The sequence below is a fragment of the Phacochoerus africanus genome, chromosome 11 (genome assembly GCF_016906955.1).
Source record: "Phacochoerus africanus isolate WHEZ1 chromosome 11, ROS_Pafr_v1, whole genome shotgun sequence".
In the NCBI taxonomy this organism is placed as follows: Eukaryota; Metazoa; Chordata; class Mammalia; order Artiodactyla; family Suidae; genus Phacochoerus; species Phacochoerus africanus.
Window position 1 is genome coordinate 7,330,688 of NC_062554.1, and position 27,306 is coordinate 7,357,993.

General features: G+C 40.9%; 1 protein-coding gene across 12 annotated transcripts in view; it reads right to left on the reverse strand.

The window, feature by feature from the left end:
* FAM168A (family with sequence similarity 168 member A) overlaps positions 1-27,306 on the reverse strand; it is a 215,785-nt gene that overhangs the window by 79,244 nt on the left and 109,235 nt on the right. For 2 of the 12 annotated variants that reach the window (XR_007130804.1, XM_047752771.1), the window contains exon 1: positions 10,186-10,256. The exons of 2 other annotated variants lie outside the window; for them this stretch is intronic. The gene's annotated coding sequence lies outside the window, so the exon portion shown is untranslated. Of the gene's footprint in view, positions 1-10,072; positions 10,092-10,185; positions 10,257-27,306 lie in introns of those variants that run through there. 8 more of the 12 variants (XM_047752774.1, XM_047752773.1, XM_047752779.1 and 5 more) reach the window with 7 other exon arrangements.

Here is a 27,306-nt window from a genome sequence, read left to right on the forward strand (position 1 = left end):
TCCTGGTGGAGCTGGCTTTAATTCCCAGACTGTTCTCTAAGTAGCCTGCTGCTGTCCTCAAAAACACCTGAACTATTTTTTTTAATAAATCATAGCAAAATCTATGAGCACAAAAATGACAAGAAAAACCCCAGGGACAAAAGATGAACCCTTGGAAGTACCAGCATGCACAACACGATGCAGTGTTGTAGCTAGAGTTCCCGTCATGGCTCAGTTCAAATAAATCCAACTAGTATCCGTGAGGACACAGGTTCGATCCCTGGCCTCGCTCAGTGGGTTAAGGATCTGGTATTGCCATAAGCTGTGGTGTAGGTTGCAGACGTGGCTCAGATCCCACATTGCCGTGGCTGTGGCATAGGCTGGCAGCTATAGCCCTGATTTGACCCCTAGCTTGAGAACCTCCATGTGCTGCAGGTGTGGCCCTAAAAAAAAACGACAAAAAACAAACAAACAAAAAACCCCACCAGTGCTGTAGGGAATACTCTTGTGGTGCAGCTGGTTAAGGATCTGGTGTTGTCACTGCAGCAACTTGCGTTGTTGTTGTGGCAAAGGTTCGATCCCTGGCCTGGGAACGTCCCACATACTGAGATTTGGCCAAAAAGAAAAAAAAAAAAAAACTTTAGTGCTGTAGTTTGCAAACTACTTTAAAATTTTTAAAGAACTCTACCATTAGCTTATACAGATGGTCCCCAAATTACAATGGTTTGACCTAAGATTTTTCAACTTTACAACAGTAGTAAAGCGTTACACACTCAGTAGGAACACACTTTGAACTCTGAATTTTGATCTTTTCCTGGGCTGATGATATGCAGCATCATCCTCTCTCATGATACTGGGCAGCAGCAGCAACAGCAAGCTGCAACTCCCAGGCAGCCATGTGATCTTAAGGGTAAACGACTGATTTACACTTAGAAACAGTGTGTATCAATATAACCCTTCCGGTTTTCACTTAAGATATAGTCTTCAATAAATTACATGAGCTATTCAACATTATAAAATAGCTTTGTGTTAGATGATTTCGTCCAACTGTAGGCTATCGTGTTCTGAGCACGTTTGAAGTGGACTAGGTTAAACTGTGATATTTGGAAGCTTAGGTGTTTTATACGTATTTTCGACTTATGATGGATTTGGCGGGTGGGTGTAACCCCACTGTAAGCTGAGGAAGATCTGTAGTTTACAATGAGGTTTTAAGCACTATTTCACTTGATCCACTGAAGTAAGCAATATAAGGATTAATAATTTCATTTGACAGATTAAAAAAATTTAAGCTTAAAGGTTTAATACATATTAGGATGAATACTGTAGGGAAAAGAAATAGATAGCATCTTCCCAAAGGAGGTTATGGTGTCGGAGAATTTTAAAAGTTAAGTAAAAATAAAGATGCCAAAAATAATACAAGAAGGTAGAGCTTCTGGAATACCTAAACTGCTGAGCAAACCCTCTTCTCTAAAAGCACCAATAAAATCGTCAAAAACAACCATTTCAGGTCTCTGAAAATTAAAAAGCCATCTATCAAATGGAGAAATGTTTACTCAAGAAAAATTACTGAACCATATTAAGGACAGTGAGAATCTGTGGCATTTTAGCCTGAAGCTGCTCCTATCCTCCAACCCCCGGCTCCCTTGGGATAATTCCATCAGGCCAGGCCAGGCCAGGCCAGGCCAAAAGGAGGCCTGCTGCCAGAGTGAGCTGATTTAATTTGAAGCTGACTGGAGAAAAACTGCTCTGGATATTGCCCAGATTCATTGTCATAAACAATAGAGGGACAAACGGGGAACAATAGTAAGCTATCCAGGAAGGCCACAACTGCAGCTGGCCTAAGGTCATAATACTAGTTAGGCCAGGTGACAGGCCTACAGAGAAGCCAGAAGTTAAAAGGACTTCTGGGGAACAAAAGCTAAGACCCACTATGGGATCCATGGTGGTCTGTAAGGCTTCATTCATACTTGCTAAGGAGAAACTGGAGAGGTGCTAGCTATCTCCTAACCCCACAGGAATGAAAGACCTTGTGCACACTGAAAGTAAAGGCTACAGCAGAACTGTAAACGGCCTGAACTTTGAATGCATTCCCCAATTCACCAACAGACGCATCACAAAAGGTGGAAGGTTGACCACTATCTATGCTGACTGAGGAGTGACCTTTTGGAAGCCAAGTTTAAAAATTAAAACAATAATTTTAAAATTATGACCAGGAGTTCACTCAAGGCTCAGCAGGTTAGGGATCCGGCATTGTCACTGTGGTGGCTCTGGTTACAGCTGTGACACAGGATTGCTCCCTGGCCCAGTAACTTCCACATGCCACAGGGATGCCAACCATCCCCCTAAAAAAAGCAGAATAAACTACTTATATGTCAAATAAATATTTAATTAAATATGCATGGTGAAAAGAGAGAGAGAGAGAGATCAGCAGTCACACAAAATTAAAAGCAAAAATAAAAACACTCCCAAATAAGTAACAACTAAGATAATTCACTGCTAGCAACCTGCCTTTCAAAAAAAATCCTAAAGAAATACTAAAGCCTTCTGGCTGAAAGGAAATGGTACTAGAGAGTAATTTAAATCCATACGAAAAGATGTATCAGTAAAAGTGATTACATATAAAAGACAGTATAAATATTTTTCTCTTAATAGACTTAAAAGACAATTACATAAAATAATTAAAGCTATACTGTTGGATATATGACATAAAAAGATTTAATTTACAGGAAAAAAAAGAGCCTAAAGTAAAAGAAAAGTCTAATGGAGTATACTAGAAGAAAGTTTCTAATTTTTTACTGAAATTTACTTAGTGAAGTAGACTGTATATGAAGTAGATTATCATCAGTATGAAATATGTAATAAATTAAGATATATATTTAATCCCCAAAGCAACCAAGAAAATAATTTTTTAAATTTAACAAAATATTAACAATAAAATAAAACTGCTGATACAAATTATAGCATGAATTAATCTCAAAAATATTGTGCTAAGTTAAAGAAGCCAGAGCAAAAGACTACATTGTGTGATTCCATTTGTAAGAAATGTTCAGAAAAGGCAAATCCAAACAGCTATCTGGAAACCAGGGACTTAGAGGAGGAATGGGGACTCTTTCAGGTAATTAAAAATGGTCTAAAACTGGATTTTGGTGATTGCTGCACAACTCTGTAAATTTACTAAAAAGCATTGAATTGTACATTTTAAATGGTTGAATTTTATTTTACATAAATTATACCTCGACAAAGCTATTAAAAACACAAATTAGTGATTTTTTTAGTAACAATAAATTTGTTTTATTCACTTAAAAATTTTTAATTGAAGTATAGTTGATTTACAATGTTGTGTTAGTTTCAGGTGTATAGCTAAATGATTCAGTTATACAGAGATGCATGTATACATATGTAAACACATTTTTTTTTCAGATTCTTTTCCTTTTTAAGATTATTACAAAATACTAAGTATAATTCCCTGTGCTAAACAGTAGGTCCTCGTTGCAAACTGGTGTTTCTTGAATCATTGAGAAAAAAAATTTTTTTTATAAGTTAAAAGGAATTTAAGTCAGTACCCTCATATTGCTTTTTAAACTTTGGATGAGATGACTTTTAATGATCTCGTGGTTTCTACAGTGGAGAGAGTGGTGCAGTGGGGCTCAGGAATACTCTCATTTTATACACATGAACTGAAACCTCTTGTGCCAAGCTCTGAGCAAAGTGTTACTGACCCAGAGATAACAACAAGTCACAATGTCTGTCCCTGGGGTGTTTATATGAGGAAGACAAACATGGAAGTTGACATTTAGGAGCAAAATTGTACTGTTATTATACTGAGTGTTAGAATTTAAAGAAAGAACAGCTAATTAAAGGGTGGAGGTGAGGGCTGTGGAAGGAATGCTATGCCTGCCACTAGGCGGCAGTATGCTCAGTTAAAGAATTCTATTTCCCAATCCCTCTTGCAGTTAGGCGTGGCTATGTGCTCAGTAAGATATAATTGAAATATTGTGCAGGACTTATGCTTAAAGGCTCCTTAAAGAAAGCAGTGTTAGCTGTGGGAGGTGCCCTTCCTTCTCCCCTCACTCCTTCACGCTATCTGGAATTAGGACATGATGACTGTAAGGAGCTCATCAGCCTTTTCTGTGAAGTGACCTTGAGAATGGAAGTCTCAAGCCAAGGATGGCAGAAGGAGCCTGAGTCCTGGATCATTTTGTTTGTTTGTCTCATGGCATATGGAGGTTCCCAAGCTAGGGGTTGAAACGGAACTACAGCTTCCAGCCTACGCCACAGCCACAGCAACACCAGATCCGAGCTGTCTGCAACCTACACCACAGCTCACCGCAATGCTGTGCCAGGGATCGAACCTGCAACCTCATGCTTCCTAGTCAGATTCGTTTCAGCTGCTCCACGACAGAAACTTCTAAAATCCTGTATTTTTTTAACCAGTTATTTTAGATTTGTTATATGTTGCCGAACCTAACCTGACTGGGGAGAGAGATACAGAAGATTTCAATGTTTTGAAGAATAACTGGAATTCTACAGAGGGAGAAGGAAAAAGAAAGGCCATTCATGAAATCACACCAAGAGAGAGCAAGGCACAGTCACAGAATATTGAATAGTTCTAAAAGGATGGAACATAGAATCTGAGGGAAAACATGTCAGGAATATTATCCTACAGTCCCCATTTTTTTTTTTTTCTTCCACTCCATCACACCTTCCATTTTTTAAAAAAAATTAGGGTGTGTGAAGTTCCTGTTGCGGCTCAACAAAACAAACCTGACTAGTATCCATGAGGATGCAGGTTCGATCGCTGGCCTCACTCAGAGGGTTAAGGATCTGGCATTGCCATGAGCTGTGGCATAGGTCACAAAGCTCAGATGGCTGTGGTGTAGGCCGGCAGCTGGAGCTCCAATTCGACCCCTAGCCTGGGAACTTCCATATGCTGCAGGTGCAGCCATAAAATTAAAATAATTAGAATAGAATAGAATAGAATAGAATAGAATAGGAGTAGAATAGAATAGGAGTACAGTTGATTTACAATGTTGTGTCAAATTTCTGCTGTACAGCACAGTGACCTAATCATACTTATACACATACTCTTTTTCTCATACCATTTGCCATCATGTTCTACCCCAAGAGACTGGACATAGTTCCCTGTGCTGTACAGTAGGCCCATTTCTCCACTGTGTCCACTCAGCTCTTATGAAGGATCTGAGAAAGCCAGGCTGGGCATGGCTATAGGCCATTTTTATTTTTATGATCCCAGAACTCCCTGAACTTCTCTCTTATAAATATTTATTGAGGTTGTAGTTTGCTTGCCCAATTCTTTCCTTCCTGTTAGATTTTAAGCAACATAAGGTCAAGGGACTTTGTTTTATTTACTACTGAATTTCTAGTTAAAGGGCCTGGTATAAATCAGCAGGGTGCTCAGTAAACATTTTTGTCTAGATGAATGACTTAACTAGTGGGTGAGTTAAAAGAATGCTTGTATTAGAATTCAACAGTTTAATACCATACGAACTTCCTTTTTTTTCTTTTTGCTTTTTTTAGGGCCGCAACTGGAGCATATGGAAGCTCCCAGGCTAGGGGATGAACTGGAAGCTACAGCTGCCAGCCTACTCCACAGCCACAGCAACACGGGATCCAAGCTGTGTCTGTGACCTACACCACATACCATGGCAATGCTGGATCCCTGATCCTCTGAGCGAGACCAGGGATCAAACCTGCATCCTCATGGATACTAGATGGATTTGTTTCCGCTGCACCACAATGGGAACTCCCTTATTAATTTCTTAACAAACGAATTTAAGAAAACTCAGTGTGTTTTTTGTCCTTAATTCTATCAGTACAATATGCAAGGAAGCCCACTTTTTTTTTTTTTTTTTTTTTAGGGCCGCACCTGCGGCATATGGAAGTTTCCAGGCTAGGGGTCAAATTGAAGCTGCAGCTGACAGCCTACACCACAGCCACAGCAATGCCAGATCTGAGCCACATCTTCCATCTACACTTCAACCTATGGCAAGCCCAGATCCTTAACCTACTGAGCAAGGCCAGGGATCAAATCCACATCTTCACAGACACAATGTCAGGTTCTTAATCCACCGAGCCACAACGGGAACTCCAGAAGCCCACTTTTTATAGTAGTTGTCTGCTTCGTTATTCTGTCTTCCAAAAATAATCAGACTGCTCTTTACATTTCTGCATTTTATAGTTCTTTATATGTCATTTTGTCTCAAAAAATATTTCAATTCAAAGATGAAATGGAGAACTCTGATTTCTAGGAATCTGCCAAGAGGATCTCATATCAAAAAGGGTTCCACAGGAGTTGCCGTTGTGGTGCAGTGGAAACAAATCTGACTAGGAACCATGAGGTTGCGGGTTTGATCCCTGGCCTTACTCAGTGGGTGGGTTAAGGATCCAGCATTGCGGTGAGCTGTGGTGTAGGTTGCAGACGCGGCTTTGATCTGGTGTTGCTGTGGCTCTAGCGTAGGTCAGTGCCTACAGCTCTGATTAGACTCCTAGCCTGGGAACCTCCATATGCCATGGGTATGGCCCTAAAAACGACAAAAGACAAAAAAAAAAAAGGGGTTCCACGGTTAACAGATCTTTTCATGCAAAAGCTCATCACCACCTCTTATGCCTACCTGTAAATGAAATATTCACCTGTAAAATGTTACATTCTAACCACTAAAGCAGTTGGCCCAATGAAACAACTTTAAGAAAATGGCTTTTTCCTAATCAAAAATACAACAAAATTGCCACAACAATCAAACAAACAAAAGAAATAAAAGGTATCCAAATTGGAAGAGAAGAGGTAAAACTGTCACTGTATGCAGAAGATGTGATACTATATATAGAAAACCCTAAGGACTCAACCCAAATACTACTCTATCAACAAATTCAGCAAAGTAGCAAGATATAAGATTAGCATTCAGAAATCAGTCACATTTCTGTATACTAACAATGAAATATTAGAAAAGGAATACAAAAATACAATACCTCTTAAAATTGCACCCAAAAAAATCAAATAGGTGGGAATAAACCTGACCAATGAGGTGAAAGACTCATATGCTGAGAACTATAAAACATTAATCAAGGAAATTAAAGAGGATGCAAAGAAATGGAAAGATATTCCATGCTCCTGGGTTGGAAAAACTAATATTGCAAGAATGGCCATACTACCCAAAGCAATCTACAGATCCAATGCAATCCCTATCAAATGACCCATGACATTTTTCACAGATCTAGAATAAACAATCCAAAAATTTATATGGAACAACAAAAGACCCAGAATCGCCAAAGCAATCCTGAGGAACAAAATCCAAGCAGGAGGCATAACTCTCCCAGACTCAGGCAATATTACAAAGCCACAGTCATCAAGACAGTGTGGTCCTGGTACCAAAACATACATATAGACCAATGGAACAGAATAGAGAACCTAGAAATAAACCCAGACACCCTTCTCAAAGGATTTTTTTTTAAAGGGCAAACAAATTTTGGAGAGAATCTCCCTTAATATAGAACCCAAATATTCATTAAACCTCACAAGTAGGTGGGACTTAGCATGTGACATTTTTCTGCCCTTAAAAGAATCCATCTTTTAGTGGGAAACAGTTTTATAAAAGAATGACTGTCATAAAAGTATTATATTAAAGCAAGGTGCTTAAAACAGAGAGGTGTCACTTTGCTTGGCAGAAAGGTCAAGGAAGGCTTTCACAGTGTAGCATGTTTATAGCCTATAAGAGTGGTGCAAGAGTTAACAATTACCATTTTGCAAGAAATAAGATCAGGAAAGTTAAATGATTTCGTGCAAGATTCCTCATATGATTAGTAAAAGCCAGGGACATAAACCTAGCTCTTTGGAGCTCAAGTCCAATGCCCTGCCATGACATCATGCTGTTTCACAGACCAGACATGAGACCTAAAATGGCTATAATTTCAAAACAGCACTTTCTTGCCTTCACACTTCAGAATCCAGCAGATTTGAATATGCCATACTCTCCTGCCTCTGAGTCTTTACACATGCTACTCTCCCTCCCTGCAATGCCAACCAGCCTTCTCAATCACAGGGAGGACCTCATCCTCCCTATCTCTTCCTCGGAATAATTTCTACTCTTCTTCTCAGGCCTCAAATGCTACTTTCTTTCTTTTTAAACGCTACTTTCATTAGGAAGCTTCTGTAGTATTTACCACATTGTCCAGTTGACCTTTGAACAAAACAGGGGTTGGGGTGCCAACCAACCATGCGATCGAAAATCCAAGTATAACTTTTATAGTCAGCCTATAACTTTTATAGTTAGCCCTCAGTATCCATGGTTTCGTGGATTCAACCACCCATGCACTGTGTATTTATTGAAAAAAATCCACGTATAAGTGGAACCATGCCGGTTCAAAACTGCGTTGTTCGAGTCAACTGTTAATATAATCACATCACACTCCTGACTGTAAAACACATGAGAGCAGAGATTTCAAACACCTAGAACAAAGTCAGACACACAGTACGTGTTTGGGAGATATTTGCTGAATAAACACAGCTCCACAATCACACAATACAATGACTTTAAATTATCACCAAACTCTAGAGCAAAATTATAATTAGCTGGAAACTGGAGTTCCCATTGTGGCTCAGCAGCAAACCTGACTAGTATCCATGAAGACACATATGCAATTCCTGGCCCCGCTCAGTGGGTTAAGGATCTGGCTGGCGTTACTGTGAGCTGCAGTGTAGGCTTCAGACAAGGCTCAGATCTGGCATTGCTGTGGCTGTGGTGTAGGCCAGCAGCTGCAGCTGTGATCTGACCCCTAGCCCAGGAACTTTCATATGCTGCAGGGCATCCCTAAAAAGACAGAAAAAAAGAAAAAAGAAAAATATTTCTGGAAATGGATTGCTGCAGGCAGACTTGCTATAACATTCTAAACTACAAGAAACAGTCATCAGGCATTTCTAGGGAGACTGTAAGTCAGCAATCCTCACAGTCCCTCTTTAATGGTTACTTACAAGAGGTTAGATTTGTAATGCAAATATATAAACTAGATTTTATCTTCTTAGATAAGGCCTGTGACACAGTATAAAAGTAGTGGTGCTCCTTTTCAAAAGTACAAGTGCCACATTACCCATCAAATCTAGTTACAGAGAGCTAGTTGGAAGAGGACTATAGTCCCATGTATAGTCCCATGGGGCCATGTGTGTTTATTTTATTTTATTGTTTCGATGAGAAAACTGAGGCACAGAGAAGGGAAGGAACTATTCTAGAAACATCCACCAAGTCAGGGTTGTGGACAGTGCCCTGAACAAAATCCAGGTCTCCTGCCCTTAGACTGGAGGCTTTGTACTCTACCACCTTACTGCCATCCTCTGGATGGACAGATGATTAAACAATTCAATGAAAAGACAAACACTTAACCTGCTGAGCCACCAGGGAACTCCACCATCATTTCAGCTGGTGGAACAGTCTCATCATCCACAATTTTCAGTGGCCCAGGATCTATGGGCCTAGGTTTTTAGAAGGGTAATTAGAAAGCCTCAAAAGAGTAAGAAGAGTATGAGTCACCTTGAGGCTATCTGCTACAGGAAGGCAATTATTTATAAAATGCTAACACTACTAGTTAAACTAAAGAATTGCTATGAAGATAAACAGGGAGCCGTGAAGGATTAAAGTAAGAAAGTGACATGATCATACTTGTGTTTTAGAACAATATTTCATGAGAAAATGGAAGATGGACTGGTAGAAGAGAAACAAAAGGTCTGAACTAGAAAAAGCCAAAGCAGAGAAGAAATATAGGAAATATAGGAAGAATATAGGAAATATTTTGGAGTCAGAACTGACAGGATTTAGAAACTCTCTGTGTGCAGGGTTTGGGAAGGGCAAAGTAATAGGTTTTTAGGGTAAGCATTGAAAGATAGCATTTATTTTTGAGCAAGCAGAGACAGACGTCCAATGAACAAGTGAGAATCTAGAAATACTGATCTGAGAGACGATGATTGCTCTGAACTAACTACCCACATACCATTATGTTCATTTGCTCAGAGGTTAGCGGAAGTGGTGCCGCAAAGGTATAAAGGCAGTAAGGAAGGAAGGAACACGGAGGAAGAAAACCAGCACACCGGAATATGCTGCCAGATGTAAGGCAGAGCCAAGAAGGGCTTCCATAAAGCATGTCTTTAGAACTTCCTCAGTGGCGAAAGAAGCAAGCCTGCTTGGCTCCCAGTATGCTCACTTGCTTCCTTCTTTCAGTCCATAAGCCTTCACTAGGTCTTTATTTTATACCGGACCCAGTACCAGCATCAGAGATATGAAGGTGAGTAAGTCATGGTGCATGCCCTCAAGGACCTTGGAGCTAGAAAAGAAGGGAAACATGTGAAGAGTCAAAGTCAAGGAAAACATGTAAACATACGGATGCCCATGTGCTGTGGGATCTCGGGTGTCTAGGGTACCCAGCTCCATTCACCCCTCTCCGGGATGTCTCCGCTGAGTATCACACTGGCTAACATTTATGAAATGCTCAACTGTAAGAGACATTCTTCCTAGAGCTTTGTGTACGTCACCCCCTTTCACGTTCACATCTACCCTATGAAGAAGGTACTACTCATTACACCCATCTTACCAAGGAGAAATCGGGACGGCCTGTGATGAACTCTCCTCTGAGCTCTCACTGTCTCCCAAAGCATTTTATATCATCACACATCCCATTTTTTAAAAATCCCTCTTGAGGGTAAAGCCATAAGTTATTCATATCTTTGTCTCCCTGAGGGCCCAGCACACTGGTATTTGCTGTATTTGCTGAACATCAAAACGACCGTTAACGAAGTCACTCCATTGTCCAAGTTTCACATCAGATCCTTAAAAAGCAACCAATTCTTCCTCATTCAGCAAAGCCATAGTAAGTATTAAGTCTAAGCCAGGTACTGGTGCCAGGTTTGGTCTAAACAGAAATAAACCAGACATGGACTCTACTACCAAGTTTATTGTGGCAACCACTGATGATGTCTATTGTATAAGATGAGCTCTATTTTCTTCAGCTATTACATCTAAAGACACATGTGTGTCTTCCGACTATTCAAACACTTAGTGGGAATAAACTATCCGTTGAAAGAATAAATGAATAAATCACATATATTCTGAACCCTGGACCAGGTCTTGCTCTGGCCACTAGGAAGCAAAGGGTTGAACCAAACCTTAGCAATAAGCAAGAACTGCTGGTACAGAATTTACCATGACTTCATTTATTCTATTTTCCTTATTTCTGCCTTCACTGTGAATCTCTTCATTTATTTTCAATCCTATTATATTAGTTATATATAAAAAACAGTTCCCTCTAGGGGAAAAAAGAGATGGGTATATAATATTTGATCAATCCAGTTTTGATGTGATGATGTGATGTGATCAGTCTCCTCTGTCCAGATGCTCTGCTGAAGGTCTGGAGACAAACCAGGTTCCATGCACAGGTCAGCAGTGTAGAGCTCAACTGTCCTGCCTCTGAGCTTTAATAAAGGAGGTCTCTGCTGGAGGAACTCTACTGCTTCAGAGGTGCCAAGGCTCTATTCTTAAAAGGCCCCCCACTTCAAGTTTCCAGCCCCTGCATTTATGGAACAAGACAGACTGTACAGGACTTGACACTAATCTCTGTCCCTGGCCTATCAGTTATAAATAAATCTCTGAGAATCTCTTACCTATTCCTATCTACCTACTTCTTATGGCTGTTCTGAAGATCTAAAGGGAAAGCACACCAGAAGATTTATTAAACTACAGACTATACTAGTGTAAGGTGCTAACAAAAAGGGGGTTTATTAATTGTAATATGATGCAGATACAGCTGACCAAAGTTTAGGCAAGCAGACTTGTAGGCACTGGACACTCAGAATGCTGGAGGTTTTCTTGTTTGTGATAGTAAATATATATATTAAAAATTACCATTTTAACCACTTTTAAGCATACAATTCTCTGGCATTAAGCACATTTACACTGTTGTACAACCATCACTACCTTCTATCTCCAGAAGGTTTCTATCTTCTGCAGCTGGAACTCTATTTAACACTAACTCCCCATTTCGTCCTCCCCTTCACCCTGCAACCACCATTCTACTTTTCATTTCACTTAGCGTAATTTCAAGGTTTATCCATGTTGTTGCACGAAAACATTAGTTTTAAAAACATCCCAGACTTTCAATTTTAGATAAAGATGATCACAAATTACAAGACTGACCATGATTTATTTAGCTTTTCAAGATAAAATAGAAATCTCTCCGTAGGATTTTTTTTCTTCCAGTTCCACTGAGATTTCCAAATTGATCTGCAATCTGGAACATCTATTTCCAACTACAGAGCATTCAGATGGAATAATCTGCTACTCTAAAAATACACATGTTCATTAGGAAGCAAAATGACCCTAAGTAAAAAAGATAATATGGTATCGATGTTTGAATGAAGAAGATTATGCTTAGAACAAAATACTGATCTGCTTTCATATTAACATTTTCTTACAAAAGGATAAGTATGCATCTGTCTGGTTTTTATAACACATCTATAAATGTCTGCTATTTCAAAGTTGCATACTTTCAACATTTACAAACACATTTCTATTATCCACACTGATTTATATCATCCACAAGGATTATTTTTTTAACCAGCAAATCATCTTATTCCAAATGTTATTGGAACCAGTGTGGATAATCTTACTACAAACAATTAGAAAAGATCTCCTCGAGGTTCCCGCTGTGGGGCAACAAGACTGGCAGCATCTCTGTAGTACCAGGACACAGGTTTGATCCCTGACTGGGCACAATGGGTTAAAGGATCTGGCACAAATGCAGATTGGATCTGGTTCCTGGCCAAGGAACTCCATATGCCTCGGGGTGGCCAAAACATTAAAAAGCGTTACTCTGGTCATTTTCTTACTCTTTCTCCCACATTATCAGGATTTTCCTTTTCTCGAGGACTATTCCCATTTAAATACTGCTACTTGTCTAAAAAATGAATAAGATGAATAATAACTCCTTTCTTTATTCCACCTCACACACCAGCTACCAATCCATTTCTCTTCTTCCCTTTACAGCAAAGCTTCTAGAAAAAAACTTTATCTTTCCTCCCATTCTTTTGAACCCACTCCAACCAGAGTTTCATCCCCACTATACCACCACAACTGCTCTTACCAAAGTCACCAATGACCTCTGCCATGCTAAAATTGGTTATCAATTTTCGGTTTTCACTTTACTGGACACGTCAGCAACATGTGACCCAGCTGATCACTCTCTCCTTTTTTTCCTCATTTGGTTTCCAGTGTTTTGGAGTGAGTGAGAGAGAGAGAGAGAGAGAGAGAGAGAGAGAGAGAGAGAGAGAGAGTGTGTGTGTGTGTGTGTGTGTGTATGTGTATTTTGTTCTCCTCCCTCATTATTATGGCAGCTTGTTCTCAATTTCTAAACTTTGCGGCGACCTAGGCTCAAGTTTTGCTTCTCTTTTCTATATCCATATACAGAATGACCACTCCCAAGGTCACCTCATCTAATCTCGTGATCTAACTGTTAGCATATTTTTATATTCACTCATCCCCTCCCCTGAAATCTGTTTCTCCTGAAGTCTTTTCCCAGTTCAGCCAATGGCAACTCCATCCTTTCAACTGCACAGGTCAAAATTTTGTCAGTCTTGATTTCTCTTTTTCTTATACCTCACAACTAGTCCGTCAGCAAATCTTTTTTCAGTTCTACCTCTAAAATCAATCCTCATTACCTTCAATTCCACCATCTTAATCTAAGCCACCATCATCTCTCACCAGGATTAATGCAACTGCTTCCTAGTTTGTCTCCTGCTTTTGCATTTAACTCTTCTGTTTATTCTCAACCCAGGAGTCATAATAATTCTATGAAAACACGAAAAACTCATTCTTCTGACCAAAATCCTTCATGCTTCCCATCTCAGTCAATGGAAAAGTCAAATCTAGACCCCAAAATATCTGCTTCCATCACAATCATCTCCCTCTTCTATTCATCTTTCCTCTGACGGCTTCACTTCAGCCATCTGGGCCTTCTGGTTTTCCTTGTAACATACCAGTTCTGGCTTCAGGGCTTGACACTTGCTGTTCCCTCCACCTGGAATGTTCCTCCTTCAGTACATTCTCTTACTTTCTTCATGTCTTAATCAAAAGTCACCTTCTCAAGTGAGGCCTTCCTTGGCTCCCTATTTAAAAGGCCAAATCTTCATACTCTCTCCTCCCCATGGTTCTCCTTTCCTTGTTTTAATCTTCCTCCTTCCCACTTATCTACTATACTTAATATTTTACTTTTTGTGTGTTAATTATGTGTCTTTCTCAAAAAAATTAAGTTCCATGAAGGTAGGGATTTTCAACTGTTTTGTTCACTGGTGTCCTTAGTACCTAGAATGGGACCCAGAACATGGCACTTAATTTGAGAGAATGCCCTTATTTTGTGACTTAGATTACATACAGATCATAGATAATGAAAGTTCCCAATAGTTACTGCCTGCTGTGGGTCAGATGCAGTTGATCTCAATCCCACTTGACCTCACTGATGTTGTACTTATTCCACATAACAATCCTGAGCTTTCAGGGACCAATGTTCATAAAGAAAACATACACACACACACACACACACACACACACCCAGGATCACAAGCAGAAAGGAGATACGATGGGTCATTACTTAGAGTAGTATCGTTCCAGTGGGAAGTAGCCCTATGAAGAACCATCTGCGGTGGAAGATTTCACGTTTACACAGCACTTACAATCAAGGGATGCTCTTACGTGGCTTCTATTTCACACTCTACATGGCACAATTTTTCCCACTAGACTGAGAGTTCCTGGGAGACTGTCTTTTTACTTCTACAACTTCAGAATCAGCTAGCAGAGTAAATTCCCATAAATGTGTGTCAAACTTGAGGCATTTATTCTCTCTGTTTTATTCATGACAAAGCCAAGCTTTCAGCAACATTACATAACATACCCAAGGATGCCCTCAGTGACAGATCAGATTTAAACTCAAGTTCCCTATTCTTATTCCTGTTGTTATATAAAAATAACTGATTGAACACTGACTCTCACTCCAACTTCATATCATATGTGGAATGCTTCACCCCAGCTATAATCTGAGAAAAGACACCAAACACAGGATCTTCACAAGGCAAGCCAAGTGTCCAAACTGAGCTCCATAAGCTGGTAAGGCCCATATTCAAGCATTTTCCTCAGTTTCCCCCGTTTGTTCACTGCCTTGATTCCCTTGTGTTTCTGCCTGCCCAGTTAGTGTGTAAAGTCCTTGGAAGGCAAAAGCCAGCATCTGATTCTTTCTTATCCCTCTAGCACAGGACTTAGCACATAATATGTACTTTGTGAATATTTCTTAAATTTAAAATGCCAAAAATCCAAAGAAATAAAAAGATCAATTTTTTACTTTCCAACGCATGTTGGTAGTCTCCTAACAACTCCATGGGGAATCAGGGCTGAGATTACTTTACAGATGAGAAAAGTCTCAGAGAAGCAACTTGCTCAGACTTTACCCTGACGCCTCACACTGTGTTCCTTCCATCATATAATAATGTTCATTATACTTCTTAGAGCCAAGAAGATGGTTAAGACAAGAAAGAAGAATCAAGAGTGACAAAGACTGTTACACGTTACAAATTAGTCACTTAACAACATAAAAAGGACATCCTGAATAAATTCGCAAATATGACATCCCTATCAGAGCCAAGAGACTTGGTTTAAAATAAACAAACCCATGTTTAATGACATTCTACTATGTAAATCACTTGGAAGAGGCATTGATGCTGAGAGATTAAGATGTATTATTTATCCTTATGGGCTCAGTCTAGTAGCAAAAATGAGACCCAATTACTCAGATCTTAAAATCCTGGTAGCAGACAAAATGAGAGAAGCAGCTTGAACTCAGAGTTCCAAATAATAAAAGGCAAGAGAATAATAATAGTTAAAGGAATTTTACAGGTAACTTGTACAGCTATACAACTATTGCAGGAGTTTGCAAAAGGGAGGAAAGGATTTCTGTGACTGTGTATATGTGACTTTAGCTTTTAGGTTTTTAAAAAAGAGGGACATGATTTACCATGACAACTGTGACAGAGTTTAAGAAGGGAATGGGCTTGGGGATTCATATGGGATGGGGAGAAGGAAGAACAACAGAAGAGGTGAAGACAGGACCAAAGGTTCAAATGCTCTCTCCAATATTAAGCTCTGCATATCCTTCTAGCTAGCGCTCATCGCTGTCCTCTGTTTCCAACACACTTGGTGTGCTTCTAGACTTGCTTCAAGTTAGATCAGGTTGTTTACCTAACTGCTTCCCTCCTGGGCTATGAGCTCTGCGAAAGCAGAGGTTATCTTGTCAACCTATGGAGTTCCTAACTGGCTAATATAGAACCAAGCATATCATTAATTAAAATGAACCAAAGAAGGCTAGAGCTTGGTAGGATCTCAAGACCCATTTAATTTTAGACTTTCATTTTGCAACAGAGAAAATACAGATCCAGTAACTTGCTCAAAGGCACATAGCAAGTTAATAACAGATCCAGGACTGAACCTCGGGCCTCCAGACTCCCAGCCAGAAGAGTGGCAATGAGGCCACTTTCCTACCCAAAGCACAAGAGATTGCCTCTGCTTACTGGTTAGTTCAAAGCCTATTGACCCTTGCAATGGGAGGTCTAAGACTCTGAATCAGGAGCTGCTGCATTCCAAACAGCTGAGACGCTAAATATGAGCCCAAACCCTTTGTCTCAGGACAGAAAGGCTCAGAAAAACCTGGCAGAACCACCCTTGTTAGATCTGAAGGTTCCAGGATGCTCTGGGCTGCAAGCCTGGGCACAGAACCAGGAAGAATTTCGCTGCAGTGAAGCTGAAGAAAAAGCTGGAAGGAAAAAAAAAGAAAAGGAGGATGGGAGCGAAGGAGAGTTAGATTCCTTCCCAACAGCACCAACACTGAGAAAACACTCCTGATGAAAATGAAAGAGATTGTATTAGAAGAAGCTAAAGGCTCAGAACATGGAAGAAAGGGTAATTTCAGGACACAGCAAAGACTCCCCAAAAAGCACCATTATAATTTGAGGCTTAAGGGTATAGACATCACACACACACTCTCTCTCTCTCTCTCAAACTGGAGAGAGAGAGTGATACTAAGAATAACTCAGTCGAGAATAATGCAGCTTGGAGTTTCCTTATAGTGTAGAGGGTTAAATATCCGGCACTGTCACTGTAGCAGCCTGGGTTGCTGCTGTGGTACGGGTTCCATCCCTGGCTGGGGAACTTCTACATGCCTTAGGCACAGCTTTCCCCTCACCCCCCCCCCCAAAGAATGATGGGGCTTGAGTGATCCAAGCCTCCTCACACTCTATCACAGCTGCTGGCCCACTCACCACCACCATCTATCAGAATCACCTAGGGTTCTTATTTACAACAGAGTTTTACAAATAGCTCAATCAAAAAATCGGCAAAGAAGAGTTCCCACTATGGTGCAATGGGATGAGCAGCACAGTGGGAGCACTGGGTCTCGGTTTGATTCCTGGCTCGGCACAGTGGGCAGGGGATCCGGCACTGCTGCAGCTGCGGCTTGGGTCGTGACTGTGGCTCGGGTATGATCCCTGGCCCTGGAGCTCCTTGTGCCAAGGGGTGGCCAAAATGAACAAAAAACATAACAACAACAAAAAAAAAAAACGGCAAAGAACACGAATAGTCATGTCTCCACAGAAGATATACAAATGGCCAACATGCACATGAAAAGATGTTCACCATCACGGCAGGGAAATGCAAATCAAATACCACCATACACCTGTGAGAAATACATCCGTGAGGGCGGCCACTATCAAACAAACAAACAAACAAAACAGAAAATAAAACAAGTGCTGGCAAGGCTACAGAGACACTGGAACCCTGTGGACCATCTGTGGGGACGTAAAATGGTGCAGCCACTATGAAAAACAGTACAGCGGTTCCTCAAAAAATCAAAAATATAATACTATATGATCCAGCAGTCCCACTTCTGGGTTTAGGTCCAAAGAATTGAAAACAATCTTGAAGAGATATCTGCACACCCATACTCACTGCAGCATTATTCACAATAGCCAAGAGGTTCAAAAGACAAAGGTCCATTGATAGATGAATGGATAAAGCAAAGGGAGTGTTTATATACAATATAATATAATTAAAGCATTAAGGAAGAAAATCCTATCATATGCTACACTGCGGAAAAACCTTGAGGACATTATGCTAAGTGAAATAAGCCAATTACAAAAAAAAAACCCAAACTCCAAATGATTACATTTATGAGGCATCTGAAGTCATCAAAGTCTTAGAAAAATCAAATGGAAAGGTCATTGCCAGGGGCTGTTAGGGGATGGGGAGTGGGTGGTTAACAAGTACAGCTTCACTTTGCAAGAGAAACACCAGAGGTCTGCTGCAGGACACGGAGCATATGGCTAACCTACTGCACCACACACTTAAAAACGGTAAAGATGGCCAAGTTTGTGCCTTGTTTTTTTAATCACCAAACACACAGACAGACAGACACACGCGCACACAAGATTTAGGTCCTACACCAAAACTACTATATCAAACCACCCAGGAATCAGAATTTTAGACAAGCTCCCCCAGGTGCTTCTGCTATATGGCCAAATTCAGGAAGCACTGGCTTCAAAATAAAAGTCCAAATTTTACGTCTACATCCAAAACCCTCTGTGAGCCCATCGCTCTCTAGCACTCCATTCTTACCACTTGCTCCCCCCTCAGGCCTCACTATATTTGCCCTCTGGCTGGTCCAAATAGAACTTCCTATGGTGACAGAAATGTTCTACATCTGTGCTGTCCAACAGAGAAGCTATGAGCCCTGAAAATGTGGGTACTGGCTATGGTATTGAAAAGCAGAAGTACCTAGGACCTAGAAGACAGAGAGGGGCCAAGGTTAACAGCTCAAAAGAACTCTACTTAACTTCTTCCCCCCTCCCATTTATCACTATGCATTCAATCATTAATTCACTCGACAAATACTCATTGCTTACTATGTGCCATGTACTATATTCCAGGTACTGGAGAAATAGCAGTGAACAAAAAGCAAACATTCCTGTCCTCCAGAAGCTTATGTTCTAATGAGGCAGTACAGGATAGTGATTAAAAGCAAGGGCTTCAGAGCCAAAGAGCTTAGGTTCAGATTCTAGCTCTACTGCTAACTACCTATTGCGTTCTGTGAAAAATCACTTGACTTCTCCATGCCTCTGTTTTTTAATCTATAAAGTGGGTATAAAAATAGTACTTCATAATAGGGGTTTCTATAAGGATTAGTTAACATATTAGTGCTTAGAAAAGTCCCAAAGCCTAAGAATTAGTTGTTGCTCTTAATGCTGTTTTTTTGTGGGTTTTTTGGTCTGTCTTTTTTGCTTTTTCTTGAGCCGCTCCCCTGGCATATGGAGGTTCCCAGATTAGGGGTCTAATGGGAGCTGTAGCTGGCAGCCTACATCACAGCCACAGCAACGTGGGATCCAAGCTGCATCTGCGACCCACCCACAGCTCACGGCAACGCCAGATCCTTAACCCACTGAATGAGGCCAGGGATCGAACCCGAAACCTCATGGTTCCTGGTCGGATTTGTTAACCACTGTGCCACGACGGGAACTCCAGTGTTTTGTTGTTATTATTATGAGTGGGAGCAATATTACAATTTTTAAGAGGATAGTTAGGGAAAGCTTCACTGAGAAGATAATACTTGAGAAAAGATCTGAAAGAGGAGGAAAAGGAGCAAGCCATGCAGGAATTTAGGAAGAATTTAATCCTCTCTGAAGTACCTGGTACTACTAACACCATTTTACAGATGGGAGAACTGAGGTTCAGACTTAGGAACCAGTCCAAGGTCACATGGCTTATAAATGACTGAGCCTAATGTCAAATCTGGCATTACTGATTCCAATTTCTTCTCAACTACTGGACCCTGTTTCATCTCCATTCCTTTTTGCAGTGAAACAAGACCAAGGAATCCTTTTCACATCAGTTTCTCCTTCTGGCCCTGAGATTTAAAGATTCATTATGATTAGACAAAGCTCTCTGGGTTAATGGATTCACCAAAGGAGTTAAAGACACAAGCTGCCTTTAACTGCCCTCTCTCCCCTGCTTCCTAAGCAGCTCCACCCTAGGACCCTATGTTCACTGCACAGTGTGCATAGAAAACACGTGTTTATCAAGACCAACAAGCCTCAAACACCAGGAAGGAGAGGTAAATTACACGTCAGAAATAAAGGCCACTGCTTCCAACCAGGCCTTTGAGGTAAAAAGCTCTGCCAGATGTGCACTGCAGGAGAACTATGATCAAAAGTTAGGTTCAACCTAGTGAACCTTTCTAATCTAAACTTGGTACACAAAATCTACAGAAATAAAGAGAAAAAAACAAACCGCTATATCCCCACTTTATTCGTAAAGAAGTCAGTGAATCAAAATACTTAAACACTATTTCCTCTGTATATTTTACCTGTGTTCATGAGATCTCTGTGAAAATACTGGCAATTCGTTCCAGAAAATCATTATTGCTTCCAGGAACAGTGGATTCTACTCCTCCTCAACAACTTACTAGAAAAGTCACTTCCACTCCATGAGTCCCACTTTTCTCATTCATTAGAAGTAGAAACTGGACCAGATACTCTTTTAAGGCTCCATCTTTAACCCTTTATATCACATTGTATTATAGTAATGACACAGCACCCTTGCACCTTCAGACTCAGACCCCAAATTCATTCATTCAATTAATATTTATATAAGCTATCCTGCTGAAGAGCATTGAGAACTTTGTCTAGATACTCATGATGCAACAAAACAAAGGGTGGGGAAAAAATGTAATTGTAATGTATACATGTAAGGATAACTTGATCCCCTTGCTGTACAGTGGGAAAAAAAAAAAAGAAAAGAAAAAAAATATTTATGTAAGCTAGGCACTGAAGACACAAATACATTAAGTGATAAATTCATTAAAGTTTCACATATATTGTTTTCCTATACACATAAACATTTCAGAGTTGTGTTTCTACTAAAAAAACTTAGCTAAAAAAAAATTTGGGGGGGGGTGCTTTTTAAAATGGCCGCACCTGTGGCATATGGAAGTTCCCAGGCTAGGGGTCCAATCGGAGGTGCAGCTGCTAGCCTAGGCCACAGCCACAGCCACGCCAGATTCAAGCCTTGTCTGCGACCTACACAACACTACAAGACAGCTCATGGCAATGCCAGATCCTTAACCCACTGAGTGAGGCCAGGGATTGAATCCACAATCTCATGGCTCCTAGTTGGATTCGTTTCTGCTGCACCATGATGGGAACTCCTCAAAAAAATTTTTTTAACATAGTTTCTTTGTATAAAAATATATAAAGCAACCTACATTACAGCTTGCGGCAACACCAGATGAGCGAGGCCACTGAGTGAGGCCAGGGATCGAACCGACATCCTCATGGACACTATGTCGGGTTCTTTCTTGGCTGAGCCACAACAGGAACCTGTGGGATATGGAAGTTCCTGAATTGGAGCTGCAGGTTCGGCCATGGCAACATTGGATCCAAGCCACATTTGCCACCTATGCTGCAACTTACGACAATCTGGATCTTTAACCTACTAAGTGAGGTCAGAAACTGAACCTGCATCACAGATAATGTTGGGTCCTTAACCTGCTGAGCTACAGTGGGAACACCCACTTGTTTGCAGACTTTTTTTTTTTGGCTGCCCCCAGGCATATGGAGCTCCCAGGCCAGGGATCAGATCTGAGCCACAGCCTCAAACTAAGTCACAGCTTCAGCAACGCCAGATCCCTAACCCACTGTGCTGGGCCAGGGACAGAACCCGCGTCCCAGTGTTCCCAAGACACCGCCAATCTTGTTGCAGCACAGTAGGAACTCCTGTTTGTAGACTTTTTGATGAAGGACATTCTGACTGGTGTGAGGTAATATCCCACTGTAGTTTTGGTTTGCATTTCTCTCTAATGGTTATCTGATTCAAATCCTAACTCCATCACATATTAACTGTGTGAGTTTGGGAACCTTACTTAAACTGCTCTGGGTCAAAGTGTCTTCATCTTTTTCAAATGGTGATAATATCTATTACAGCTGATATAAAAGTTAAATTAAACAATACATGTAAAGCACTCAGCACCATGTCAAGTGCATATTAAGTACTCAATAAAAAGTGACTACTAATAGTACACATCATTTCCAGGTTATTTATAAAGATGCGTTAAAGAGAAAAAAGGCTCTGAAGTTTAAAGTGTTATGAGATGTTTAGAGTACTTATTACTATTACTCATATTCAAAACTATGCAGCAAATTAATAAAAATCAAGAAATAAACATGTTCAAAGACAGTTCTAAATATAGTTCCTTATAGCTAACTCCCTTTTTTTCGCATGGCCTCCTTTCAAACATCTTTAATACTGCAGCGAAGCAGGAGTAGAAATGCAAGCTATGTACTTGCAACTGACAGGAAAGGTGAGGCTTGGGGGTTTTCCAAGTTGGAACAATACTGCCTTGTCTCCTCCTTCTGGCCCTGCAGGCTGCTTGTGCAAGAAGTAATAATCTGTAGCTACCAGAAAGGCCAGTTTAAATTGAAGCAGCTGACTGTGTTCCTGTCGTTTGTTTTTCGGACACTACTAGAACACAGTGGTGTCTGGGTCTGGCCTGCTCTGCAGGATGACAGAAGGTATAGCCAGAACATGAAGGCAGCAGAGGACAAAAAGGACAGGACACAAGAAAAATACTCAAAAAATCAGCATAGCATGATCACCAATAGGAACTGTTTCCTAAGTATGTACTGAATAAGCCAATATATATAAAGTTCCTATGATATAAATGTTTTAATGCATTATAATCTGTGTACACGAAGAACATCAAAGAAAAGGCTGATCTGTGTCCCATACAGAGAGTTCTAAAGTATCAGAACCAGAAGAGCCTTTAGAGATTATCCAGTCCAGTATCATATCATTGTTATTACGGATACAAGAACTAAGAGGAAGAGGCTTATGAGTGGTCACACAGACAAGCCAAGGAGCAGAGCTGGAATCAGAACCCAGGACTATGCAGATTGTGGACTTGAGGATAAAGTACACAGGAAGGGCTTATCTTATTTTATTTTTTTTTTATCTTTTTGCCATTTCTTGGGCCGCTCCCGTGGCATAGGAAGTTCCCAGGCTGGGGGTCTAATCGGAGCTGAAGCCGCTGGCCTACACCAGGGCCACAGCAACGCTGGATCCGAGCCGTGTCTGCAGCCTACACCACAGCTCACGGCAACGCCGGATCCTTAACCCACTGAGCAAGGGCAGGGATTGAACCCGCAACCTCATGGTTCCTAGTCGAATTCACTAACCACTGAGCCACGACGGGAACTCCAGAAGGGCTTATCTTAAAAACCTTACCGTTGGAGTTCCCCTCGTGGCGCAGTGGTTAACGAATCCGACTAGGAACCATGAGGTTGCGGGTTCCGTCCCTGCCCTTGCTCAGTAGGTTAACGATCCGGCGTTGCCGTGAGCTGTGGTGTAGGTTGCAGTCGCGGCTCGGATCCCGCGTTGCTGTGGCTCTGGCGTAGGCCGGTGGCTACAGCTCCGATTCAACCCCTAGCCTGGGAACCTCCATATGCTGCAGGAGCGGCCCAAGAAATAGCAACAACAACAACAACAACAACAACAACAACAACAACCAAAAAAAGACAAAAAAAAAAAACCTTACCGTGTGTGAACAAATCCCCAGAGATGGCTTAAGAATCCTCAGATTTACAAATGCCACTAACTCCAAATGGGAGCCATTCCTCAGCTAAATAATAAGTAAGCTCACCCACTGCTGTCTCATCAAGTACTTTTCAAATGCTCACCTCAGCAAAGTGGGAAAATATGACATGTCATGAACCCTGGAGGCCAAGGAAGAGTCAAAGCTGCATGATAAGTTCATCAAAGTGAAATGTCCAAAACAAAGTCTCACTCTGGAGAGGGTTAAAGGGCTGAGTTCATTATTTAGCCTCCATCCAGGGTTCCCACAACTCATCTTTGAAGAAGGAACATACATATAAAGTGATACTAATGGAAATAAAAGTTGACTCCTCAAATCTGAAATTCTAGGCTTTTTTAAACCTAGCCCTAACCTCTACTCTCCAGCATTTTTGACTCCTCAACAATGCTCTAGGCAAACTGGACAGGTGCTTGGCTTTTCTACTTTGTTTACAGAGAAAGAGAAATGTAGGTGCTCAGACCTTGGGCCATCCTTGTAAATTCAAACCCTAACCATCCTCAGACCCAGCTCAAGGCTCCCAACTCCAGGAGGCTTTCCTTTAAAAGCCCACATGAAAGGGATTTGTCCTTTTTGGCTGCAAACCTTTTTCACCTTCCCCCCCCCAGTATTTCTCACTGCCTTTCCCCCCATTTCCCTTCACCTAATTCAACCTGTGCTCTGGGCACATAGTCTAATTGCTTCTCTCCAAATGCAGCAAACTCACTACCTCTGGAGCTTGGCTCTGTCTGGACTCTTCTTCCCCTGTCAAAATACACCACTCTAGTCATAGTTTACTAGAAGGAACAACTTGGACTCAGAATATGTGAGCTGGAACCCCAGCTCCATTAATTACTAGCCAAGATCCTCATCTAGGTCTATCTAGCTCCTTCTACTAGGCGACACATCCACCATACGTAAAATCAGACAATAACAAGCCTGAGAGGTTACCAGGCATACCTGTTAACTTAGACTCTCTGAGGAATATAAAGGTACATAAGGCATGATCTCTGTCCTCTAAGAACTTATGATGTTATTTAAGTGGGGAAAAGGAGGTAGCAGAGCCTGAAAGGGGGAAAATTAGATAAAAGTCAAGGCATCAGGGTCCTGGGCTTGCCTCTGTAACAGAATCTGTGGGATCTGGATAAATACCCTTCCTTTATTACGTGTCAGTTTTCTTCTTCTGTAAAATGAGCAGGGGTTGGTAAGAGATTTTTAAGGGCCCTGCCAGCTTTGCTGGTCTGTGGAAAATAACCACAGCACTAGCCCATTCACAAGGTGAGCCAAAAGTATGATACAGATAATGCCTAATGTAACCAGCAACAAGCTGCTGGATTCAGTGGAAGCTGCTCTGTGACTGGTAGATCCAGGATAACTTCAAAGAGAGGATGAGAAAGTAGAAGCCAAACAGTGACTGCATCTGATGCTAGGCGATCACGGCTAATCACAGGAACACTTCTCACAGGAAGCTCTGCACAAACCCTCGCTGCAGTCCCAAGGGCCCTGGCCACACAAAGGAGCTTCATTGATCAGAAAAGGAAAGGGGCCAGTCAGGAGCCTGATGGGAGAGACAATGGACAAAGCCAAATAGGACACAGTCCATCCTGCCCAGAGCTGAGGCCACATCTTGCACCTCTCACTCCTCAGGGGTTTTTTTTCTGGTCAGAGCAGGTAAAGGGAAGAATAGAACAGCGGGCCTCCAGGTGGTGAATTTTTAAAAATATGTGCTGAATCTCCTGCTTCTTTAGCCAAAAACATAGTTTTTTTCTTTGCGAGGCTTAAAACATTAGAGAAGAGCAGCAAATTCTTTTTGTAAGCATCAGAAACAGTAACAACAGATTTTGCAATGTTAGAATCTAGTTCCAATCCCAGCTCAATTACTTATTATCTACCTTACCCTGGGTAAGTTATAGCATTGTTGAGCCTTAGTTTCCTCATCAATAATAATGTGACTGAGAATCCCCACCTCGCAAGGTTATTAGCCTGTGTTAAAGTACATGTATGTACTCTGTATATATCTGTCTCTGCCATGAGACTGTCAACAACTTGAGAGCAGGGATTTTTTTTTTCTTTTTTTGTCTTTTTAGGGCCGCACCTGCAGCATATGGAGGTTCCCAGGCTAGGGGTCAAATTGGAGTTGTAGCTGCCAGCCTACACCACAGCCACAGCAACACGGGATGAGAGCTGAGTCTGTGATCTATACTACAGCTCACAGCAATGCCAGATCCTTAACCCACTGAGCAAGACCAGGGACTGAACGCGAAACCTCATGGTTCCCAGTCGGATTCATTAACCACTGAGCCATGACAGGAACTCTGAGAGCAGGGATTTTAATTCGCATGTAAGATCCCCTGGAACAGTACTTGAAACAAAGGAGAGGGCCTTAGGAAATTAGATGAATGTGCTTGCCGTGCGTTTAGTGCTATGCTGGGTGGTATAAAAGGAACAAAATAATGATCGCCAAAATTTTGCACGTAATAATACAATACATCAACAAACACATAGCATTTACTATGGAACAGACACGATTTAAGTCCTTTAACTCTTCCTGCTCCCATATCACATAAGATGAGGAGGAAGTATTATTGTCCCCACCTTGTTAATGAGAAAATGGAGGCACAGAATGGTTCGATAACTTGCCCAAGTCCAGAGCAGGCACATCGACAGAGAAAGAAAGTGGTTTGGTGTTTGACAGGGGCTGAGAGGAGAATGAGAAGTGACTGCTAATAGATGCAAGGTTTCTTTCCAGCTAACAAAATGTTTTAAATTAGATAGAGGTAGTGGTTGCACACGTCTGTGAATATACTAACAATTACAAATTGTACACTTTAAAAGGGTAAATTTTATGGTAATTTTATCTCTTTTTTGCCATTAAATTTTTTTATTAACTAAAACATTCTTCAAATTCAATAGGGCTTTACACTTTTCAAAAGTTTCACACATGATTTCATAAATCCCCTAGTAACGCTTTTTAAAAATCCCCTACCTCTATCACATCACTCCTCCTTTCCCTCTCCCCACTGGTAACCATCAGCTTGTTCCTTTGTGAGTCTACATTTAGTTTTTGTATTTTTTAGATTCCACATATAAGTGATATCATACAGTTAAGTGGACATTTTGGCTGAATCTTGAATGACTGCTTTTTTTTAATTTTTCAAATTTTTATTGAAGTATAGTTGATCTACAGTATCATGATAACTGCATGATCAAGTGTTAATCTTACTGTTTGGCCAAAGTCAAAGTTGAAGCTACATATTAACTTCTGAGATACAACAATTAAAAAAAACACAAAAAAAACCCCCACAGTTCTATTTTTTTTTTCTTTTTTGTCCACCCTGAAGTGTATGGAGTTCCTGGTCCAGGGATCAAATCTGGTCCAGGGTATATTAATTACATCTTAATAAAGCTGTTAAAACGTTGCAGAAGGGCAGAGAGTTAGGAAGTAACAGAACCAGAATTATAATTCTCAAAATCAGTACTTTCAACCACTATGCTATAGTACCCTCAAGGAACTTAAAATCTAGAACTACTTCTCTTGGGATAGAATGTGATGGGGGACGATATGAGAAAAAGTACACACACACACACACACACACACACACACACACACATGAATGACTA